Raw genomic sequence first — 16833 nt, 5'->3', positions numbered from 1 at the left:
ATAGAGGCTTCATTACAGCAGAGTGAAATTCTTTCTTTACATCTCCCAGCTTTTAAGAAGTTCAGGGTCCACCATGATACAGTGCCCCAGAAAAAGAGGAGGGAAGTAATGAAGTACTTTGTTACTGTAATCAAGTAGATTTCTCTGGTACCAGTTCTTTTATTTATCTTTTATTGTATCTTTTTTTTTTCAGACAACTTTCTACTTCCACTCATTACATTTTTACACAAATATCTGTTCTTTCTACATCTTACATTCTAAAAACAGACTCGTTACTTTAGTTCAAATTTATTTGGTATCAATATTTTTTCTTCTCATTGCGCCGTTTTCAGCACAACAACCTGTTTCTTGTCATCTCCTGTCTCTCACACCACAGACGTAGACTAATTTCTGAAGATCACAGTGAGCAGGCAGAAGGCAGTAAGAAGTCTGGGGTTAACGTGGATGAGACAGAGGGAGTCAGTGATGAGAACAGACACATTCCTGATCATCATCATCTTTTCTCTGCTTGTGTAGTACAGGTGCATCTCAATAAATTAGATTTTTAATCTAATGTCATTAAAAAGTTCATTTATTTCAGTGATTCAACTCAAATTGTGAAACTCGTGTATTAAATAAATTCAATGCACACAGACTGAAGTTCTTTTAGTCTTTGGTTCTTTTTTTTGTGATGATTTTGACTCACATTTAACAAAAATCCACCAATTCACATCTCAACAAATAAAAATACTTCATGAGACCAATAAGTCAAGTCAAGTCAAGTCAAGTTTATTTGTATAGCGCTTTTCACAACAGACATTGTCTCAAAGCAGCTTTACACAAATCAACAGTGATGGTGAATGGTGTGAATTTGTCCCTGATGAGCAAGCCGTGGCGACTGTGGCAAGGAAAAACTCCCTTAGATGTTATGAGGAAGAAACCTTGAGAGGAACCAGACTCAAAAGGGGAACCCATCCTCATCTGGGTGACATCAAGAGTTTGATCATAAATCTTTCAACAATACAGAACACTGGAGAGTGAGAACTAACATGATTACTGGAGTATAAGATTATAAGTAATGTTCTTTCTGCAGTCTTAAACAGTCTATATGGTTAGTAGCTCCGAGTTTTATAAGCTCAGCATTTGTGATCACCACAGATCCAGCATCAGCTTCTCCATGCCAGAGCCTTTAAACACTCCAGGAGGTCCAATGTCAAAACTCCACACATGTAGCGGGATCCAAATGGCACTGGTACGTCTCTAGATGGTTCAGGATGTTTGTGAGTTCGGCATCTACTTCTTTAAAGGTCCGTAATCATCACGAGGTGGGAGGTGACTGGAGCTGGAGCAACCTCAGGATGCCTCGGGATGGGGAGAGAAAGAGAAGCAGTGGAGAGGAATTAGCGTAGCTGCTGTTCATGATATTAACAGCACAAGTTGATAATGTGCATGTGATCAGATGTTCTGGAGCACAAGGTTATGATGTGATGTGTGTTATGTGTAGGCTTTGCTAAAAAGATACGTCTTTAATCTACACTTAAACTGGGTGAGTGTGTCTGAGCCCCGAACACTGTCAGGAAGACTATTCCAGAGTTTAGGAGCTAAATGTGAAAATGCTCTACCACCTTTAGTGGACTTTGCTATTCTAGGAACTACTAGAAGCCCAGAGTTTTGAGATCTCAGGAGCGTGGCGGATTGTAGCGTGTTAAAAGACTGGATAGATACACGGGAGCCAAACCATTTAGTGCTTTATAAGTGAGAAGTAATAGTTTGTAGTCTATTCGAAACTTAACAGGAAGCCAATGTAGGGACGATAAGATCGGGGTTATGTGATCATATTTTTTTGACCTTGTAAGAACTCTGGCTGCTGCATTCTGGACTAACTGAAGCTTGTTTATTAATGAAGCAGGACATCCACCTAGTAACGCATTACAGTAGTCTATTCTGGAGGTCATAAGCATGGACGAGCTTCTCTGCATCGGATATAGACAACATATTTCTTAGCTTAGAAATATTTCTAAGGTGAAAGAAGGCTGTTTTGTAACCTGATTGATGTGATTTTTGAAAGACAAGTCGCTGTCTAAAATAACACCCAGGTCTTTTACCGTTGAACTAGTGGTTACAGAACATCCGTCTAAATGCAGGTTGAGATGCTGGGCGTCTGTATACCAGTTTTGGGCGATGAGCAAAATCTCAGTCTTATCAGAATTTAAAAGTAGAAAGTTATGGGTCATCCAATCTCTTAGTTCCTTAACACACTCAGTCATCCGGGTTAATTGAGCTGTATCGCCTGGTTTAGATGAAATATATAGCTGAGTATCATCAGCATAACAATGGAAGCTAATTCCATGCCTTCTAATAATATTTCCTAACGGAAGCATGTATATTGTGAAGAGCAGGGTCCTAGAACTGAACCTTGCACGCCATAATTTACTTGCATTAGCCTGGATAGCTCTCCATTCAAATCTACGAAATGGTAACGATCGGACAGGTAGGATTTAAACCAGCTTAATGCCTGTCCCTGAATGCCGATGTAATTTTGTAAGCGATCTAGGAGGAGATCATGGTCTATAGTGTCGAATGCAGCACTAAGATCTAGTAAAACCAACAGCGAGATGAAGCCTTGGTCTGAAGCTAAAAACAGGTCATTAGTTATTTTAACTAGAGCAGTTTCTGTGCTATGATGGGGCCTAAAACCTGACTGAAATTCTTCAAAGATATTGTTCTCTTGCAGGTAGGAACATAACTGTGCAGCGACAATCTTTTCTAAAATCTTAGACATAAATGGGAGATTTGAAATTGGTCTGTAATTTGATAACGTGTTTGGATCCAGATTAGGTTTTTAATGAGGGGCTTAATAACTGCTAACTTGAGGGATTTAGGACGTGACCTAAAGATAGTGAGGAGTTAATAATATTTAGAAGAGGTTCACCAGTTGTATATAACACTTCCTTCAGTAATTTAGTAGGAATTGGATCTAACTGACATGTTGTCGATTTAGCTTTGGCAATAACATTATACAGCTCTTCCTGTCCTATACATGTAAAACAGTGGAGTTGTGGAGTTGAAGGTAACACTGTCTCAGGAGATGCTGTAAGAGGTTGAACTGCCACAATTGTTTTTCTAATGTTATCTATTTTTTCAGTGAAGAAAATCATAAAGTCCTCACTACTAAACTGTGATGGAACACAATTTTCAGAGCCCTGATTTGTAGTTAGTTTAGCTACTGTACTGAAAAGGAACCTGGGATTGTTTTGTTGTTTTCTATAAGTTTGCTCAGGTGTTCAGCTCTAGCAGCTTTTAGCGCCGTCTGTAGCTGAGCATACTGTCTTTATACGCGATTCTAAATACCTCCAATTTAGTTTTCCTCCATTTTCTCTCCAGATTACGTGCTGTTCTCTTGAGGGCATGTGTATGACTATTATACCAAGATGCAGGTGCTTGGTCTCTAACCTTTTTAACCGGATAGGGCAACGGTGTCTAATGTGCTAGTGAGGATAAGGTCTATGTTCTTAGTTATCTCATCAAGATTAATAGTAGTTATGGGTTTAGTGAGAAATTGAGATAAATCAGGCAGGTTATTTACGAATCTGTCCTTAGTGGTTGGAACAATAGTCCTACCAGGTCGATAACGTGGTGCAACACGGCTAATCTGCTCTACCGGTAGTGTGTACAGTATGAGGTAATGGTCTGTGATGTCATCACTCTGAGGTAAAATATCTATATCAGTGACGTCTGCTCCGTGGGATATTATTAAGTCTAGTGTGTGGTTAAAGCGATGAGTTGGTCTGGTGACGTTTTGTTTAACCCCAAAAGAGTTTAATAAGTCAACAAATGATAATCCTAGAGCATCGTTTACATCATCTACATGAATATTAAAATCTCCTACAAGCAGCACTTTATCAAAATTGATCAAGAGATCTGATAGAAAACAAGCAAACTCTTGAAGAAAATCAGCGTAGGGTCCTGGGGGTCTGTACACGGTGACCAGAGCGAGTTTACTATGTATGTCCGAAAGTACAACTTTAAGAACGAGCACTTCAAATGATTTAAAGCTGAATCCTAACATCTGACTAACATTAAGAGAAGCAGTATAAATGGTTCCTACACCCCCACGACCAGTCTGACGGGCTCATGCTTATAAACATATCCTGACGGTGTCGACTCGTTTAGACCCATATAATCACCTGGTTTAATCCAGGTCTCAGTGAGACAGAGTGCATCGAGATTATTCTCTGTGATCATCTCATTTATAATCAGTGCTTTGGGTGCAAGTGATCTAATGTTTAAAAGACCAAACTTTAAAACTTTTTGGTGTTTGTTTATCTGGCATTTTTCAGTTTTAACTTCAATGAGATTGTTTCTGGATCTTGTGTATTTACTTCTTGGTTTTGCTACATGAGGGATAGATACGGTTTCTATAAACTGGGCTGTGTGTGAACTTGTAACTATTTGGTCTGTTGTATGCGTGTTCTCATTGTCGAAGATTTCCTGATGTCTTACCAGTCAGATGGTGTGAAGTATCCTAAGAAAACATTTTGAGTGAATTGTTGGTCTTCTAGAGAGTCTGTTTATTTACTGTATCTGTATTCAATACTTGGTCGAGGCTCCTTTTGCTTTAATTACTGCCTCAATTGGGCGTGGCATGGAGGAGACCAGACCGTGGCATGGAGGAGATCAGACTGTGGCATATAGGTGATCATACTGTGGCATGGAGGAGATCAGTCTGTGGCATGGAGGAGATCAGAATGTGGCATGGAGGAGATCAGACTGTGGCATGTAGGTGATCAGACTGTGGCATGGAGGCGATCAGTCTGTGGCATGAAGGAGATCAGACTGTGGCATGGAGGAGATCAGTCTGTGGCATGGAGGAGATCAGACTGTGGCCTGTAGGTGATCAGACTGTGGCATGGAGGAGATCAGTCTGCGGCATGAAGGAGATCAGACTGTGGCATAAAGGAGATCAGACTATGGCACTGCTGAGGTGGTATGGAAGCACAGGTTTCTTTGACAGTGGCCTTCAGCTCATCTGCATTTTTTGGTCTCTTGTTTCTCATGTTCTGCTTGACAATACACCAGAGATTCTCTATGGGGTTCAGGTCTGGTGAGTTTGCTTCAGTCAAGCACACCAACACCATGATCATTTAACCAACTTCTGGTGCTTCTGGCTTGTGGGCAGGTGCCAGATCCTGCTGGAAAATGAAATCAACATCTCCATAAAGCTGGTCAGCAGAGGGAGGCATGAAGTGCTCTAAAACTTCTTGGTAAACAGGTGCAGTGACTTTGGTTTTCAAAAACAGAGTGGACCAACACCAGCAGATGACATTGCACCTCAAATCATCACAGACTGTGGAAACTTAACACTGGACTTCAAGCAGCGTGGGCTATGAGCTTCTCCACCCTCCTCCAGACTCTAGGACCTTGGTTTCCAAATGAAATACAAAACTTGCTCTCATCTGAAAAGATGACTTTGGACCACTGGGCAACAGCCCAGTTCTTCTTCTTTTTAGCCCAGGTAAGACCCCTCTGAATTTGTCTGTGGTTCAATTGTCTGTGGTCCCTTGTAGAATTCAAGGGTTGTACTTATACAGTGGAACCCGGTTATGTCGATGTCCTAGGGGGTCGCCAAAAAGCATCGAGGTAACCGATGATCGAGATAAACGAAAATCAAAATGGCGGCAATATATTAACGTGGTTGAAATGTCTTTATGTACATGATGTGCGTTAATAAATGAGAATGTGCATGCAGGTGTTTTTGAAGGGTTTTTTACACAACAGCGTTGCCGCGATTTGTTTGATGAAGGCATGCTATAAAAATACATACAGTACATGTTTATCTGTCAGGAATCCACCTGCCACGCCCCCTTCGGCCCCCTTCAGCGTGTCAGGTGCTTTCTCGGCCGCTTTCTCAGAAGCTCCCGGGGCTTCATTCGCGCACATATGGAGCTCGTTTATCATCATCACCAGCTCCTATTTAAACTTCCACACTCTCACTGTCCGTTATTGTTGGTATATGTTGGTTCACGGCGGTCGTTGTTATCGCGCATGCGTATCCCGGTACGTGTCTTCCCACCGGCACTCTCTCAACGGCTGCTCTTTTCTTCCCAAAGCGCGCATGATTTCCCACGTTCGCGCCGCTCCTACCAAGCGGCTTCGCCTCCGTTTATCGCATAACATTTAACAACAAAAGGCATATGTGCACTGACTAACAGCAGAGATTCACCAGTATACAATACAACACCTGTAGCAGCTGTAAGACTTGATTTTTCCGCCACTTCCGCGAGTTCTTCTGCGGCTGCACCGAGATAACCGACGTTAAATGGCAAATTTTTCCCCGCTTGTGCTCGAGATATTAGTGTTCGGCGACATAACCGATAAAAAATGCTTAGAAAAAGCGAGAATTTGGCGGTTCCACTTCAAAAACGTCGACTTAATAGTGTTGTCGAGATAACCGAGGGCGAGATAACCGGGTTCCACTGTATTAAGTTTGTAATCTTGTGTACAGTGTAGATTTATTCATTACTAGAGACTCAAAGCACTTTTGTACGTCGCTCTGGATAAGGGCATCTGCTAAATGGCGCAAATGTAAATGTAAATGGTCCAGGATAATAAGAGGAATACGATACTGTAGCAGAATTCCTTCACACATCTGTGTGTGGTGGCTCTTCATGCCTTGACCCAGCCTCAGTCCGTTCCTTGTGAAGTTCACCCAAATTCTTGAATGGATTTTGCTTGACGAGCCTCTGAAGGCTGCGGTTCTCTCTGTTGATTGTGCATCTTTTCCTTCCACTCAACATTCTGTTTACATGCTTGGATACAGCACTCTGTGAACTGCGGCTTCTTTGGTGATGCTTTGGTTTACAGATAAGAGCAACACATAATCCGTATATGTGAAGGGTCTACTTTTAATTGTACACACTCATAATAACAACAAAATGCTGTGCTTTTGTAAAATAAACAAAAGCAGACAGGGGGCGCTCTCTGTCATCTCTATCATCTCTCTTCACACACACATAAATAAAACAACCTGAATCTCTGTGTGTATTTGCCTCGCAGACATTATACATATATGTATAGAAAACTTGAAATGTCTACATTTAAATGAACAAATTCACATCAAATACAAATACAAATTTTCTCTGATTCTTTAATCCGAAAGTTACAGTTTTACCGGTTTCACCACATTAACTGTCCGTGTGGAAACATAGCAAAGGTTCTGTTTGGTGTCCTGATAATTGAAAACACCATAATTACTTAAAACAGAATATTTTGTCTTCATGCTCTATGTTCAGATTAATTTCACTAATAATAAACATACATTTGCATAAAGCATCAATCTTTGTCCATGTTGATTAGAGTATTCATCTTCTTCTTCTTCTTCTTTCAGCTGCTCCCAGTAGGGGCCGCCACAGTGGATCATCCGTCTCCATACCCCCCTGTCCTCTACATCTGTCTCTTTCACACCAACTACCTGCATGTCTTTCCTCACCACATCCATAAACCTCCTCCTTGTTCTTCCTCTTTTTCTCCTTCCTGGTGTCTCCATCCTCAGCATTCTCCTACTGATATACCCCATGTCCCTCCTCTGCACATGTCCAAACCATCTCAATCTCATCTCCCTCACCTTGTCTCCAAAACGTCCTACATGTGCTGTTCCTCTAATAAAATGGACCAGCACCATCTTACCTCAGTGACCTCATCACATCTCGCACTGCACCACGCTGTCTGAGATCCTCCAGCACTGCTCGACTGGTACCACCTTCTCTCAGAATGAGAGGTAAGTACACTTCAAGGCTCTTCTCTGTTCTGGCACCGAGGTGGTGGAATGAACTTCCCCTAGATGTCCATACAGCAGAGTCCCTGATTATCTTCAAACGACGACTGAAGATCTTCATCTTCCTGAAATACCTAAATTAGCACTTTCCAAGTTTGTAGAATTCGAGTTATAGGTATATTAAGTTTGTAATCTTGTGTACAGTGTAGATTTATTCATTACTAGAGACTCAAAGCACTTTTGTACATCGCTCTGGATAAGGGCGTCTGCTAAATGCCGCAAATGTAAATGTAATGTATCTATCTATCTATAGATTAAAGTTTTATTAGTAAAGCAGCACTTTTACACTGTCTTCCATTAACTGTCAAGTCAAGTCAAGTCAAGTTTATTTGTATAGCGCTTTTCACAACAGACATTGTCTCAAAGCAGCTTTACACAAATCAACAGTGATGGTGAATGGTGTGCATTTGTCCCTGATGAGCAAGCCGTGGCGACTGTGGCAAGGAAAAACTCCCTTAGATGTTATGAGGAAGAAACCTTGAGAGGAACCAGACTCAAAAGGGGAACCCATCCTCATCTGGGTGACATCAAGAGTTTGATCATAAATCTTTCAACAATACAGAACACTGGAGAGTGAGAACTAACATGATTACTGGAGTATAAGATTATAAGTAATGTTCTTTCTGCAGTCTTAAACAGTCTATATGGTTAGTAGCTCCGAGTTTTATAAGCTCAGCATTTGTGATCACCACAGATCCAGCATCAGCTTCTCCATGCCAGAGCCTTTAAACACTCCAGGAGGTCCAATGTCAAAACTCCACACATGTAGCGGGATCCAAATGGCACTGGTACGTCTCTAGATGGTTCAGGATGTTTGTGAGTTCGGCATCTACTTCTTTAAAGGTCCGTAATCATCACGAGGTGGGAGGTGACTGGAGCTGGAGCAACCTCAGGATGCCTCGGGATGGGGAGAGAAAGAGAAGCAGTGGAGAGGAATTAGCGTAGCTGCTGTTCATGATATTAACAGCACAAGTTGATAATGTGCATGTGATCAGATGTTCTGGAGCACAAGGTTATGATGTGATGTGTGTTATGTGTAGGCTTTGCTAAAAGATACGTTTTAATCTACACTTAAATTGGGTGAGTGTGTCTGAGCCCGAACACCGTCAGGAAGACTATTCCAGAGTTTAGGAGCTAAATGTGAAAATGCTCTACCACCTTTAGTGGACTTTGCTATTCTAGGAACTACTAGAAGCCCAGAGTTTTGAGATCTCAGGAGCGTGGCGGATTGTAGCGTGTTAAAAGACTGGATAGATACACGGAGCCAAACCATTTAGTGCTTTATAAGTGAGAAGTAATAGTTTGTAGTCTATTCGAAACTTAACAGGAAGCCAATGTAGGGACGATAAGATCGGGGTTATGTGATCATATTTTTTGACCTTGTAAGAACTCTGGCTGCTGCATTCTGGACTAACTGAAGCTTGTTTATTAATGAAGCAGGACATCCACCTAGTAACGCATTACAGTAGTCTATTCTGGAGGTCATAAACGCATGGACGAGCTTCTCTGCATCGGATATAGACAACATATTTCTTAGCTTAGAAATATTTCTAAGGTGAAAGAAGGCTGTTTTGTAACCTGATTGATGTGATTTTTGAAAGACAAGTCGCTGTCTAAAATAACACCCAGGTCTTTTACCGTTGAACTAGTGGTTACAGAACATCCGTCTAAATGCAGGTTGAGATGCTGGAGCGTCTGTATACTAGTTTTTGGGCCGATGAGCAAAATCTCAGTCTTATCAGAATTTAAAAGTAGAAAGTTATGGGTCATCCAATCTCTTAGTTCCTTAACACACTCAGTCATCCGGGTTAATTGAGCTGTATCGCCTGGTTTAGATGAAATATATAGCTGAGTATCATCAGCATAACAATGGAAGCTAATTCCATGCCTTCTAATAATATTTCCTAACGGAAGCATGTATATTGTGAAGAGCAGGGGTCCTAGAACTGAACCTTGCGGCACGCCATAATTTACTTGCATTAGCCTGGATAGCTCTCCATTCAAATCTACGAAATGGTAACGATCGGACAGGTAGGATTTAAACCAGCTTAATGCCTGTCCCTGAATGCCGATGTAGAACTGCAGTGTAAATCTTTCAACTTTACTGTAAATCTTTTAAATTTACAGAAAAACTGTAAATCTTTTGACTTTGCTGTACATTTTTCAAACTTTACTGTAAAACAGTCTTGTGTAAATCAATAGAACCTTATTGTAAATCTGCAGAATGAACCTGTAAAGTTCCCTGTTAAAGTCAGCACTGTATCATAGTTACTAGTAAATCCAATATTAATCCTTTAAATGGAGGCTGTAAGATAAGGACGAGTCTCACCAGGAACGTTTCGTTGCAGTGCACACAGATGATTTGCACCTTTCTTTAGATCACCACGGGTTTGGAAAGAACAGGCACCTTTATCACTCGATTACTGAGGACACACAGGAAAAAGACCATTCAAACCCTGATCTGATCCAAACGTCAGCCACCACAGGAAAAAACAGCGAGGGTTTAGCTTCTGTTGTTCCTTACCACTGGAACACGTCACATATACTTTAGAGTTGCTAAAGAACAAAAGCTTTTTGCATATACAGCGTAAAAATTTGTTCCCTGGAGGGGGATGCCTTGAAGGCTGCATACACACACACACACACACACACACACACACACACACACAAACACACACACATATCAAAACTCAAAACAGCAAAATTATGAAATAATTAAACAGAAATAAAATTAAATTGTTTAAAGGACTGATTAATGCTGAATTAATTAACTGACTAATTAATTAACACTGTACATCCATATCAAAAAGAATTTCCTAACGTTCCTGAACATTTGGATTCCCGCTGCACATTGGCACAAATTTTAAGATAATCTGCAACTTTCTGTTAGTTAGGTTCCGAATCAGAACCCGAATTTTCCAAACCCCGAATTATCGGGGGTTGACTGTATATAAGAATGTGTAAGTTTTTCTTTTGAACCTTATTCCTCTCGAGGTTTCTTTCTCATGATGTCTCAGGAAATTTTTTCTTTACCACTGGCTCACACATTAGGGACAAACTTACTGGCACTAAACTTCTACATTCCAACTTTATAAACTCTTTATCCGTGTAAAGCTGCTTTGGGAAAATGTCCATTGTAAAAACACTACACAAATAAAACTGAACTGAACTGAAGTATTAAAAAAAAGAAAACATCACAGACAAAATTGGATCTTATTTGTGAGTGTGTGGCTCACAGAGTCAGGGCGCTTGGCCATTATGAATTCTGCATACATTTTTCCCATCTTCAAATGAAAGAAATCTATTACCCTGAATCACCATAACAATAAGGTAATGATGTCACGTCCTCCTTCAGACAGCAGATACAAATTTCTCTAGTTATTGCCATAATTCTAAAATATTTCAAATAATTTTCATCTACATTTGGTTACACAACGCATTCATGATTGGGCGTTCTAGGCGCCGCCCAAGTGGCAGCCTGTTGCAGCAGCTCCCGTAAAGTTTGTGCTTTTTTTATTTATTTTATAGTGTTCCGGCACTTTGTGTTTTTTCTTTTTTAAGTGTATGCGTGTAAATTTGGAAACTGCACAATGGACATGAACAAAGCCACCGAGTTTGCTCTACTTTTCCTGCTTCTTTGGACTTTGTTCACAGTCGCGTCTGGAAACTCTGTTCATAGCCACGGTCCTATTGTTTACACCAGGGATCAGCTGTTAGCATTCCTCAACACGCCGATGCTACTAGAAGAAAAAACGGATATTCCCCGCGAGCTAAGAAGGAGAAGACGGGGGAACCGTGCTGGAGCTCTGTGTCGGAATAAAAAGAGACGTTACAGACCAACTCTCCCGTCCATCGTTATGGAAAATGTAAGATCTTTACCCAACAAGATAGACAAGCTAGCGGCTCTTACCCGGCATCAGAGGGAATTCCGGGAGTGTAGCATCATGCTGTTCACGGAGTCATGGCTAACCAAGCTAACACCGGACACGACCGTGGCTCTGGACGGATTTGATTTACTGCGCGCGGACAGAACGATGGAGAGCGGTAGAAGAAAGGGAGGAGAACTGGCAGTGTTTGTGAATAATAGATGGTGTAAAACTGGACACATCACTATTAAAGAGCAGATCTGCTGTAAAGACATTGAGCTGTTAGCTGCTAGCATGAGGCCGTACTATCTGCCGAGGGAATTCTCGCATGTTATCGCGATAGCGGCTTATATTTCCCCCCTCTGCTGACGGTGAATCGGCATGCGATGTCCTGCATTCTGTTGTTAACAGACTGTTAACACAGAGCCCAAATGCACTTCTCATTATCTCTGGAGATTTTAATCATGCCCCTCCATCCTCCACTCTGCCCACATTCACCCAGTATGTTTCTTGCCACACCAGAGACAATAAAATACTGGATTTATTCTATGCCAACTCAAAGGAGGCTTATACATCAGCAGCCCTCCCCCCTTTCGAAGATCGGATCACAACCTGGTTCATCTCCTACCTGTGTACAAACCCCTTGTATGCAGGCAACCAGCTACCTCCCGCACAGTGACGACATGGTCCGATGAGACCAGTGAGGCTCTGAAAGACTGTTTTGAAACAACTATGTGGGAGGAATTGTGCAGTCCACATGGGGAAGATATTGACAGTCTAACAGACTGTATTACGGACTACATTAACTTCTGTGTGGAGAATACTGTACCCACCAGGACTGTACGGTGTTTTCCCAACAACAAACCGTGGATCAACCCTGATATAAAGACTCTCCTTAAAGAGAAGAAGAGGGTGTTTAAATCAGGAAACAAGGAAGAGCTGAAAACTGTCCACTGAGAACTGAGATAGAAGTTCAGGGAAGGAAAAGCATGCTACAAGAGGAAGATGGAGGATCAGCTGCAGCAGAACAATGTCAGCGGTGTGTGGAAGGGGCTCAAAACCATCACTGGTCATAAGGAGCCAAGCTCTCAGGCTGTGGGTGACCAGAAGTGGGTGAATGATCTCAATCTATTCTTTAACAGATTCGATCAGCTACCCTCCCTGCCCCCATCCAGTCCCCCTGCTGCAATCCCCTCTCTGCTTCCACAGCAAGCAGCTCCAGCCCCACCTCTCTCTGCACTGCTATCAGCTCACAGACAATACACTACACACCTAACTCCCCCCCCCTGCCGATTCCCTCCAGTCAACACTCCATCCAATACACACTGCCCCTTACAGAAGCCCAGGTGAGAATGGAGCTCAGGAAGATCAAGGCGAGGAAGGCTGCAGGCCCAGACGGCATCAGCTCCAGGCTACTTAAGACCTGTGCAGACCAGCTGTGCAGCATATTGCTGTACATGTTTGACCTGAGCCTGAAGCTGGGGAAGGTGCCACAGATATGGAAAACATCCTGCGTGGTGCCTGTTCCAAAGACGCCGCGCCCAAAAGACTTCGGAGACTATCGACCAGTATCGCTGACCTCGCATCTGATGAAAACATTGGAGAGGCTGGTGCTCACTCATCTCCGACCTCTGGTGAGCCCATCAGTGGATCCACTTCAGTTTGCCTACCAACCTGGTATTGGAGTGGAAGACGCAGTCATGTTCCTCCTAAATCGGGCTATTGCACACCTGGAAAAGGCTGGGAGCACTGTGAGAGTCATGTTTTTGACTTCTAGTGCTTTCAACACTATCCAACCTGCGCTTCTGAGGGATAAGATGGTGTACATGGGAGTGGACCATCATCTGTCTGCCTGGATACTGGACTACCTCACAGACCGACCACAGTATGTGAGGACTCGTGACTGTGAGTCTGACATGATTGTCTGCAACACTGGAGCCCCGCAGGGAACGGTTCTAGCCCCGTTTCTCTTCACCATCTACACTGCAGACTTCATGTTCAGCTCAGCAACCTGTCAACTACAGAAGTTCTCTGATGACTCTGCCACCGTCGGTCTGATCACGAATGATGATGAAAGAGAGTACAGAGGACTTATACAGAACTTTGTGGACTGGTGCCAACGGAGCTGCCTCCAGATAAATGCGGGGAAAACGAAAGAACTGGTGGTGGATTTCCGTAGGCACAAACAAACTTTATCACCAGTGAACATTCAGGAAGGGACATTGTGAGAGTGGACTCTTACAAATGCAAATGTTCACCTAAACAACAAACTGGACTGGACAGACAACACTGAGGCAATTTACAAGAAAGGACAGAGCAGACTCTTTCTGCTGAGGAGACTATGGTGTTTTGGAGTGCAAGGAGAGCTACTGAAGACCTTTTTTGACTCTGTGGGAGAAAGGAGGATGGTAGCAAAACTATCATCATTGCTGCAGAACGCCTCTCACCCCCTGTATGTAACTGTTACATCGCTAAGCAGCTCTTTCAGTGACAGACTGATACATCCCAAGTGTCTGAAGGAGCGTTACAGAAGGTCTTTTCTCCCTGCTGCTATTAGACTTTAAAACCAAAGCTGTTCCCAGTAAAACCAGTCACCAAAATACAACACTGTTATTTTAAGCTGTGCAATAACATTATCTGTGTGAAATATTACATGAATCATGTGCAATATTACCTGAAATACTTTTTTCTCCCCCTATTTGTATTTATACATTGTACTGTGTATATACTGTTATTATAGTATGTGTATATTCTTTTTTATATATTTGCATTTATTTTTATTTCTTTGTTTGTTATTATTATTATTATTGTTATTATTTGTTTTTATTTTTTGTATATTCTTTTTTATATATTTGCATCTATTTTTATTTCTTTGTCTTGCTGCTGTAACATAGAAATTTCCCCACTGTGGGACGAATAAAGGTTTATCTTATCTTATCTTATGTCAATTCTGACAATGAAAGAATAAAACTTACCGGCTGCTCTGGCTTCTCCTGCCGCTACAGACACCTGGGGAGTTTCTTCTGTGTCCTCCAACATGTTCAGAGATGTGATGAGACTAAACAACCAGCAGACGTTTAAAACCTGTAAAAGCTCATCATTACAGAGCCACAATGGGAGCAGAGGGAAAGGGGGCGAGGCTACCACGAGTACCTGTGTCATCTCGGGTCTTTTTAATATTTCCTGTAAAGATCAAAACACATCCTGTCAGAGTTCATTTCTATGGTAGTAAATTATTTTGAAGAACACAACAACAGAATACATTTCAAACATACCCTGGGAGCTTAAAAGTTTGTGACCCCTTCAGAAGTTTCTGTATTTCTTATTAAATGTCCAGACAGTAGCTTGCCTCAGGTCCATCTGCAACATTTCCAATTGATTTATGGACTCGTCGCTCTATGCTGTGTACAAATAAATAGTTTAAAAATCATACATTGTGATTTTTTTTTAGATTATGTCTCTCACAGTGGACATGCACCTACGATGACAATTTCAGACCCTCCATGATTCCTAAGTGGGACACTGGCAAAATAGCAGGGTGTTCAAATACTTATTTTCCTCACTGTATATATGTGTGTGTGTGTGAGGTGTGTGAGGTGTGTGTGGGGTCGTCCACAATGCTGTTGGCTTTCTGGATGCAGTGTGTCATGCAAATGTCTGTGATGGAGGGTAGAGAGACTCAGATGATCTTCTCTGCCATCCCCACTATCCTCTGTAGGGTCTTGTGATCCGAGACGGTGCAGTTCCCAAACCAGGCAGTGATGCAGCTGCTCAGGATGCTCTCAATGGTCCCTCTGTAGAACATAGTCAGGAAGTAGAGACGCTGCTGGGCTTTCTTAGTTATGGAGCTGGTGTTGAGTGACCAGGTGAAGTTCACCGCCAGATGAACACCAAGGAATTTGGTGCTCTTGATGATCTCAGGACTGACTGAGGTCTCCCAGTCAGGAAGTCCAGCATCCAGTTACAGAGGGAAGTGTTCAGACCCAGTAGGCTCAGCTTCTCGATCAGGTGCTAAGGAATTATTGCGTTAAATACTGAACTGAAGTCTATGAACAGCATTTGTATTTATGTGTCCTTATTGTCCAGGTGGGTGAGGGCCAGATGGAGGGTCATGGAGATGGCATCGTCTGAGGAATGGTTTGACGATACAAGAACTGAATGGGGTCCAGTGAGGGTGGAAGATGGGTCTTGATGTGCTTCATGATGAGCATCTCAAAGCACCTCATCACAATGTGTGTGAGCGTGACAGGACGATAGTTATTGAGGCAGGAGACTGTAGACTTCTTCAGCACGGGGACGATGCTCATTGTCTTAAGGCACATAGGAACAATGGTGCTGCTCAAAGAGATGTTGGGATTGGCTGTGAGATTGAGCCGTGTTTAACCTTGGAGAAAGCATGTATAGATCACATTGGTTGTCATTTTTATGGAATCTCCTCCTGTTATCTTCTGGCCTGTAAACTCCAGAAGCAGTACAGATAGTAAACATTTATTATAACTGTGTGAGGAAGACACAGATGGATGAAGACGGACAGAAAAAGGTACATATATGGTTGAAGAAAGTGAGACGGTATATGGTGATTAGTTCAGTTGTTTATCCAATCAACTTTCTTTCCGTTCATGACCGTGTCTAATAAAGTCCTTGTGTGATGGAATTTCAGCTCGGTAGTTCTTTGAGATTTTACAAATTGCAATTTCATTAAAGCTTATTCTATTAAACCAGGACTGGCCTACTTTTATTTTAAAATGTGGATTTTTACAACAGGAGCAACTAGGAGACCCAAAAACCTGTTCCAGCATAATAAGGCTCCTGTGCACAAAACCAGCTCCATGAAGATCTGCTTTCCATGTTTTGAATGTGTGTGGAAGATCTCCGGCTATAGATCTCCAACACTATTGAACATATTTGAGATGAATGTGAACCTCCTCACCTACACCAGTACCTGACTTTACTAACACACATGTAGCTGAATGAATCAACATCTAGTGGAACATCTTCCCAGAAGAGTGGAGCTCATTATAACAATAAATAGAGACAAAATATGAAATAAAATGTTCAAAAAACAAGCACAAACTTATGTTTGGCCAAACAATGTATAATAAAATAATCAAATTAATTGATCTGTTCATTTTTAAACTTCTCATTCTTGTGATA

General features: G+C 41.9%; 1 long non-coding RNA gene across 1 annotated transcript; it reads right to left on the bottom strand.

The window, feature by feature from the left end:
• Positions 1–9765: 9765 nt before the first annotated feature.
• LOC124392665 lies at positions 9766–15090 on the bottom strand. Its single transcript, XR_006927191.1, has 3 exons — positions 14955–15090; positions 14655–14862; positions 9766–10236 (listed from the first exon to the last, which is right to left on the bottom strand). It is a non-coding gene; the product is annotated as an uncharacterized LOC124392665 (long non-coding RNA).
• Between the last annotated feature and the right edge of the window lie 1743 nt (positions 15091–16833).

This window comes from Silurus meridionalis, chromosome 10, assembly GCF_014805685.1.
Source record: "Silurus meridionalis isolate SWU-2019-XX chromosome 10, ASM1480568v1, whole genome shotgun sequence".
Classification (NCBI taxonomy): domain Eukaryota; kingdom Metazoa; phylum Chordata; class Actinopteri; order Siluriformes; family Siluridae; genus Silurus; species Silurus meridionalis.
This window is presented reverse-complemented; position numbering and strand designations above follow the sequence as displayed.